Source organism: Physeter macrocephalus, chromosome 14, assembly GCF_002837175.3.
Source record: "Physeter macrocephalus isolate SW-GA chromosome 14, ASM283717v5, whole genome shotgun sequence".
Taxonomy (NCBI): domain Eukaryota; kingdom Metazoa; phylum Chordata; class Mammalia; order Artiodactyla; family Physeteridae; genus Physeter; species Physeter macrocephalus.
In genome coordinates, this window is record NC_041227.1 from 99,833,842 (window position 1) to 99,842,141 (window position 8,300).

The window sequence follows — 8,300 nt, forward strand, 5'->3', positions numbered from 1 at the left end:
CCTTCTCCCCTCCGCCCGCGCCCGGGGCGGGCCGCGCGCACGCTCCCTGCCCCCCACCGCCCTATCCCCAGGCGGGGCGGGCGCTCTGGGCGGGGGCGGGGCCTCGGCGCTAGAGGCGCGCCGCGCGTAGGGGGGGAGCCGGAGGGGACGCGCGGAGCTGCGGGCGGCGCGCGTGCGCACTGTGCCCTCCGCCGCCGAGCGGGGCGTCCGGGGCGCGCCCCCGACTCGCAACCCTCAGCTGCCGCGGCAGACCTCTGCTCAGGGGGCCCTTGTTATGTCCTCATCCATGTCTCAACATACGCCCCCGCTCCTTCCCCACTTCAGCGTCTACCTACAAACTGGGTTTGGGCGTGGGTGCAGGGATGGTGAACTAGGGTACTTTCTGGATGTGAGAGGGTTAAAGGCAAGAAAACAATACAAATGTAAAAGGTGTGAAGACTGCAATTAGTGACTAATCTCCGCCTCTCCCCCCACCACCACCTTCGGTCCTGCAAGGGAGAGCCCAGGAGCTGGGACCAAAGAGTGAAGGGGAAATAAATCTCATGGTAACTGTTGGATGAATTTTGCTTGGGCAGGTATGGGCAGTTTCTAACGACTGTGGGAAGCTGTGTTGTCTGAGACGCAGAAGTAGCTATAGATATGGCCATCTTCTGCCTGCCCCGAGACCTTCAACCCACCATCATAAACCACAGGTGCCACCTGAGTTTCAAAACACCAGGTCCACAGCCCGTGCCTCCAAGGCAGAACTGTAGGGTCTCCGGAGCCCAGGCTTGAACGCATGGATTCGTGAAAGGCTTATTTGCTGTGTCACGCTGAGGGTCTTTTTTTAAATGTAGGTTTGTCCATCGATAACTTGAGTAGATGCAAAGCGGACTTTTTTCAGCACAATCTTGCCCTGTAAACAACTTCCTCGGGGCTCTGCAGTGAGTCAGACACCTAAGAGTCCCGACTCCACGCCCGACCCTTTGCTCACCAGCCCCAGCTACTCACCGTTGTAAATCATTGGCATCAGAACTGCTGAACACTCGAACGAGTAATCATAGTTTTAGGGGGAAGGATTGGTGAGAGAAGTAAAAACAGCGCTTTGGGTTTATATCCCACCCACCCCCACCCCCCGCATCTTCAACCACAAGCTTTGGGGATTTTTCATGCTTTCTGGTCTCCAACCGGATTCCGAGACAGCCCGTGGGTACCGGAATACCTAAAAGTTCTGTCTGCTTCCCAGACAAAAATATAACATCAAAGCCATTTTAGTGATAATCCTAAGGGAGCTGAAAAGGCCTAGAATGGAGAGATTTGTTTATTTTTCCCTTCATAAAGAGAGAATCAAAGCTTTAAAATTAAGCAAAATTAATCTTTCTGCGAGAGAACAACGCAGAATCTGATTCAGGATAACACATTAGGAGTTCAAATCTTGCCTGGGAAAGGCATCTTCCCAGCGCCAAATTGCTCCACCATCAATTCGTCTAGTGACTTATTTTTGACATGCGATTGTATGCCGCTTTCGTTTCTGTTTCTCCCCGCCCCCCCCCACGTCTTCCTTCAGTCAATTCAATGACTCAGCAGCGCAAATGGATACATCCCTCTTCAGATTCAAGCTTATTTGTTACACAGAAGGCAGGTTTCCAGAACAGCACTTGTTAGTGACAAGGAATTGGGCATTTTCACGCATTCTAGAACTAAGCCTACCATGAAGAATCAAATCCTCATCATCGAAGAGGAGGGAGGAGGACTAAAATAGAGTTTGTATTGAGTGTGATGCATGTGTGAAGATCTAGAGATAAGGAAAGTAGGAAGAAGTGCTAAACTCAGTAAGATCATATAGTGACTGTACATATATGCCTGTGGGTAGGAACGTGCTTTATGCCTTTACAGAATGTGGAAGTGTGGGCTTATAGATATCGCTACAAAAAAAAAAAAAAAGAAAAAAGAAAATGCAATTTGAAGGAAATGATCCATACGTGCACTTTCCAATACAGTAGCCACTAGTCTCATGTGACTTTTGAGCTCTTGAAATGTGGTTTGTGTGACTGAGGAACTGAATTTTAAATTGTAATTAATTTTAATCAAAAATGAGGCTAGTGGCTTCCTTACTGGGCAGCACATTACTAGACTGTAAATAGGTACCTTTAAAGGTGTCGACTACTTTAGATGTAGAAACATCTTAGAGACCGTCTGTTACAAAAGTCTGACTTGTCTATGCTCAGAGAAGGTGTGGGTGTTCCTGACTACATCTAAATAAGCAGTGCTTTAGAGCAATGAATGCAGCTTCTGTGCAGAATAAGAGCTGATCTGATTAGACACAGTAAATAGAGGGTGGAAACTTCTACTCTGCTTAGCTTCTGACGTCTGCCTTTCCAAAAATATTCTCCTTAATTGCTTGGGCAATGACTTCTCCTGAGACTAATCAGACCTTGATGAGCCCCTCAAAGAATAGCTGCATCTTCCATTTGCATCATTTCTTCTGGTTAACAAATTGGCAACAGATTTGATATATCTATTAGGATTGGGAGACAGCTATGATCAGGGCTCCCGGGTCTACAGAAGTTAGATTTCAGGGTGCCATCGGGTCCCATGGCTCTGGAACACCTGCTTGCTAATGCCTGTAATTCCACAGTATATGCCATTAATAGCTACAAAAATGCAAATCCCCCAGAGAAGTAAATCTTTAAGCTATTTTAAACTTTCACACGTTTAAGAGGGACAGTGGACACCAGGTATCTGGGAGAAAACTCTACAAATGTGGAAAAGATAAAAGAACTAGGGGGATAGAGTCCAAAAAAATATTTCATCTACTATACAAACTTGCCTAATGCTTGCACTATTTTATAAGACATAAGATAACAACTTATATAGCTACCACAAGAATTAACTAGATATTATTAATTGTAAAATACTTTAAACTTTTATTTGTAGAGTTTTATTTTATTTTATTTTATTTATTTACTTATTTACTTTTTGGCCGCATTGGATCTTTGTTGCTGCGCGCGGGCTTTCTCTAGTTGTGGTGAGCGGGGGCTACTCTTCGTTGTGGTGTGCCGGCTTCTCATTGCGGTGGCTTCTCTTTGCTGTGGAGCACGGGCTGTAGGTGCACAGGCTTCAGTAGTTGTGGCTTGCAGGCTCTAGACCACAGGCTCAGTAGTTGTGGCGCACGGGCTTAGTTGCTCTGTGGCATGCGGGATCTCCTCGGACCAGGGCTCAAACCCGTGTCCCCTGCATTGACAGGAGGATTCTTAACCACTGTGCCACCAGGGAAGTCCTATTTGTAGAGTTTTAATAGTTCTCATGTAATTTATTTTTCCATTAATAAAAAAAGTCACATTACAAAACAAAACAGGAGAGAAAGCATCACCCCTAATTTTACTACTTAATGAAACAAAAATTAGCATCTTTTTCTGTTTGTTTTTTCTATGCGTGATTTTTTTTTAGTTTTCTTTACACAATTACAGTCATAGTGTGCCTACAGTTTTGTAACCTGAGTTCAAGCTTCTTGAGCTAGGCTTATATAAGGGAATATTACAACATATCTAGGATGACTAGGTCATTTAATATCTATCTGTCTGAAATTTTCTGCCCTTAAGTCGACCCTGGGGCTGTGGCAATGATGCACAGTGATGAAGATTCCAATATAAACAACAACATCCATGAAAAATGCGCCTGTGCCTATTTTAACATTTGCTCTGTGTCCTTCGGAACTTAGTGTCCCTCTGCGAGACTTTATCATGGTGTGAATTTACCATTTACCATGGAAAATCAAGGGCTTGTTCATACCTGGCTGGAGTTAAATGAAAATATCAAAGGCTCAATGGGAAGGGGAGGGAAGGGAGGTGTCAGGTGTAATATATACCTTATCCCATTAATCTTCATCAAACCCAGTCAGGTAGGTTTCATCAACCACAGTTCAGATATGAGGGGTTAAAAAACTTGCCCAAGGCCGTATCATTATTAAGTGGCAGAACAAGGATTAGCACTTAGGTCTTTCCAGTACACCAGGCAGGTAAACAAGAAAGCATATACACCCTTTATTTAAAAAGGAAGGGCTTCCCTGAGCTTCCCTGATGGCGCAGTGGTTGAGAGTCCGCCTGACGTTGCAGGGGACACGGGTTCGTGCCCCGGTCCGGGAGGATCCCACGTGCCGCGGAGCGGCTGGGCCCCGTGAGCCATGGCCGCTGAGCCTGCGCGTCCGGAGCCTGTGCTCCGCAACGGGAGACGCCACAACGGTGAGAGGCCCGCGTACCGCAAAAAAAAAAAAAAAAAAATTAATTAAAAAATAAATAAATAAAAAGGAAAAGAGACGGGTTTAAATTTTTTAAAAAACGAATATATTTACATATTTCTTGAGGAAAAAATTGTTTTAAAAGAAACGGGAAATGAAAAATTAAAATATTTCCCCCCAGGAGTTAGTAACCTCTGGTAACAAACAATAATGAAATGGTAAGAGACATAACTTTAAGGACTGCCTAGGTAATTAATGCCACTTTGCATAATCTCCTACAACACCAAAGAGAAAAAACCTGGTCCCACTAAAAGGGAGTAAATATCCATATAAGCCCAAGAGCCTGAAGACCGCCCCTCTAGTTATAAATTGTTATAATATTCTGATGTCAAGCCTCTGACTATGCAAATGAAAGAATGGAAGGTGAGGGGTAGGGCGTGTAGCAGAGGTTCCCAGATTGGTTAGGAGGCAACATCTAACCCACAGTGTTGCTCATCTGCTCTCTGCTTTGCCAAATAGTAGCAAATCTGTGTTACAGGAAGTTGTAAGCCTCAAATAAGTCTTCACCCACCCAAAATGTACACATTGTTGCAAACATATCCCCTGCCGCGTGTCTCCAGAGCCCTGGAAAATGTCTGGCTACATCCTGGATGCTAATCAGGGGTACCTCCTCTCAACAGAGGGCCTCTAAGCTCCCAGCCCCTACATCCGCCCCCTCTTGCCGCATCTGCTGGAAATCCATGGCTTGCCTTCCCCCGCCCCGTTTCCATGGAGATGAAACAGTTTACTTTTTTCCCCCAACTCTAAGCCACGGTTATTTTTAACTGTAGAACTCTGAGCCAGGTCACAGCTGGGATCTGGAAGATGAAATGACGTCTATAGCCACCCTTCTCTCCCACCAACGCCTCCTTTTCTGCAGTTGCTGGGGGCGGAGGCACTCCTGGGAGATTTTGCGTTCAAAAGCGTTTTGCTTTGCATCATTGACGTTAAACCTGTGCTCACTTAGATCTGACAGGTGTCTTGAATCTGAAACTATGCACACCCCAAACAAGGCAAAGATCTTCTTGTTGGGGCAGGGGCAGCCAGGTAAGGTTGACATTGCTGTCACCTCCCTGTGGCTAGAGCTTAGATAAGTGCCCTTTGGTAAAAATATATCAAGGTGTCATCCTCTAGGCAAAAAATAAGGGCCCTGGCTCCTGCCCCCAGTAGAGTGGCTTTTTCTGCTGCAGCTTGACTTTACTTAAAAAGAGGCTCCAGACAAGATACTGTGTGTGAAAACTGTTCCACCTCTCCAAAGCAAAGCAAATTCCCATGGGGTAAGGGCTGGGACACTGTTGCCCTCTCTTCCTTTACTGAAAGTTCCTATAAGTCCCCCCCATCTCTGAGGCTCCTAGTACTTGGGAGCTCGTGTCTTCATGGCACTTTGGAACTTTTCACCCTTTTTCAATAATTTTTGGGGAAAAGCTATTAAATTACCCTGAAAATTGCCTTTTTCATCTTAGACAATATCCTAAGATTGGAAACCGAAGTAAAAACATCAGACAGCCTCAACTCAAAGTCAGTTTTCTGATAGGGTATATTGTATGGAAACATTAAAATTAAGCTCCACAGTGCCGGTCCCATTATTTTTTTAATTTCTTAAAATAACATATATTTTATGTCATGATTAATGGGGAGGGTAGGGGCGGGGGATCCAAATCGTTAGCTATCTATCATTTAATGGGAGAAAAGAGGTTGGGTCACTGCCAACAATTCAGATAAAGGGAGTGTGCTTGGCAGACAGCTCTCTGGGAAGGAGAGGTGCATTGGAAGTGTCATGAGTTGGCACTTGGCTGTCAGTTCACTGAAGTGTGATTTCAGCGTTTTTGCTTTGATTAATAAAGTGTTGGTTTCTTAAAACAATTGTGAGGCCTTCTCCTTTCCACACTTCCTAAGATGCTGGACCAAGGCAAGATTATTAGCAAGCTACCTGGAAGCTTTCTGCCACATAAGACCTCTGGGGAGACCAGAGAAAGCTGAAAAAAAAAGTGTGGCTTGGTTAAGAACGTGAGATTAATTCAACCAAATGATTAGTTTGGTGCCATAGAAATCCATCCTCTGTGCTCCAAAGTAGGAAATAAGTGCATCAGACTTAATTCTCCAGCCCTGAAAGACACAAAACAAATCTGGGCTGGCAAAGCTTAACTAGGGCTTTCAAAGGCAAGGGGAGGTACGGCGATATTCAGGGCTGCATCTATCAGATCAAACTTTTTGTAGCTTTCAATTAGGGGTTTTAAACCTTTTAATGGTCCCTTTCTGCATTCTTATCTCAATTTCCTTATTCTTACTCTTAACTGGGAAGGGGGCCCTGCACACAACACATACCAAAGCAAGAAACTCCTAGTGACAAAGGAATTTTAATGCCAGATGCAAGACATTCATCCTTCCTTTAAATACCTATGTCTCTTGACTTGTAAACCTGGTCAGTCAAATCAAAGGGCAGTTAATCTCAGTGCATCTCAACTTGGTAGAAGCCAAGGCAGCAGGCAAACAATGAATAGAAAAAGAACTCCCTCCCATTAGATAAACTGGCTTTCCAAGCTTCTCAGAAATGATTCACCTGTCCCCACCCCCAGCCCTCAAAAGCAGCATACAAATGAACACTCAGTGCCAATGCGTATTTTGTGGATACTTAGGTTCCAAAATATTCCCTAGTTAAGTGCTATTCACTATTGTTCTCTCTCCCAGAGCAAGTATTTGTCAGCACGACCATTACTATTCTAACCAGGTTGCTCTGACTCTCCTTGCACCCTGACATCCTGCTCAATATCACTTACATCTCACTAAGAGGGCTGGTTATTGTGCCTGATTGGAGGGAAATTCTTTATCTTAGCTGGACTACGTCTTCTACACAGGGCCACAGACATAGCAGTGTCCCATTGTACCAGAGACAGTCCTTTCTGACAGATCGGAGAGAGGTTACCCACATTTGGCTAAACACATTAGAAAGGAAAGCAGGGCTTCCTTGGTGACGCAGTGGTTGAGAGTCCGCCTGCCGATGCAGGGGACACGGGTTCGTGCCCCGGTCCGGGAAGATCCCAACATGCCGTGGAGCGGCTGGGCCCGTGAGCCATGGCCGCTGAGCCTGTGCATCCGGGGCCTGTGCTCCGCAACGGGAGAGGCCACAACAGTGAGAGGCCCGCGTACCACACACACACACACACACACAAAAAAAAAAAAAAAAAAAAAAAGAAAGGAAAGCAAAGCTTCCAGATCAGTACCTCTGGAATAGAAATTAAAAGAAATAAAAAGCCAGGTACATGTAAGTTGTGGAAAAGCTTTTTGTGTTACCAATAACAGTGTATATCTAGAAGGTATCTATAAAGACATCCTTAAAAATGAATGGGCAGGGCTTCCCTGGTGGCTCAGTGGTTGGGGGTCCGCCTGCCGATGCAGGGGACGCGGGTTCGTGCCCCGGTCCGGGAGGATCCCACATGCCGCGGAGCGGCTGGGCCCGTGAGCCATGGCCGCTGAGCCTGCACGGCCGGAGCCTGTGCTCCGCAACGGGAGAGGCCACAACAGTGAGAGGCCCGCGTACCGCAAAAAACAAACAAACAAAACAAAACAAAATGAATGGGCAAATCATCAAAAAATCTACAAACAAAAAATGCTGGAGAGGGTGTGGAGAAAAGGGAACCCTCTTGCACTGTTGGTGTGAATGTAAGTTGATACAGCCACTATGGAGAACAGTATGGAGGTTCCTTAAAAAACTAAGAATAGAACTACCATACAACCCAGCAATCCCACTACTGGGCATATACCCTGAGAAAACCATAATTCAAAAAGAGTCATGTACCACAATGTTCACTGCAGCTCTCCTTACAATAGCCAGGACATGGAAGCAACCTAAGTGTCCGTCGACAGATGAATGGATAAAGAAGATGTGGCACATATATACAATGGAAGATTACTCAGCCATAAAAAGAAACAAAATTGAGTTATTCGTAGTGAGGTGGATGGACCCAGAGTCTGTCATACAGAGTGAAGTAAGTCAGAAAGAGAAAAACAAATACCGTATGCTAACAGATATATATGGAATCTAAAA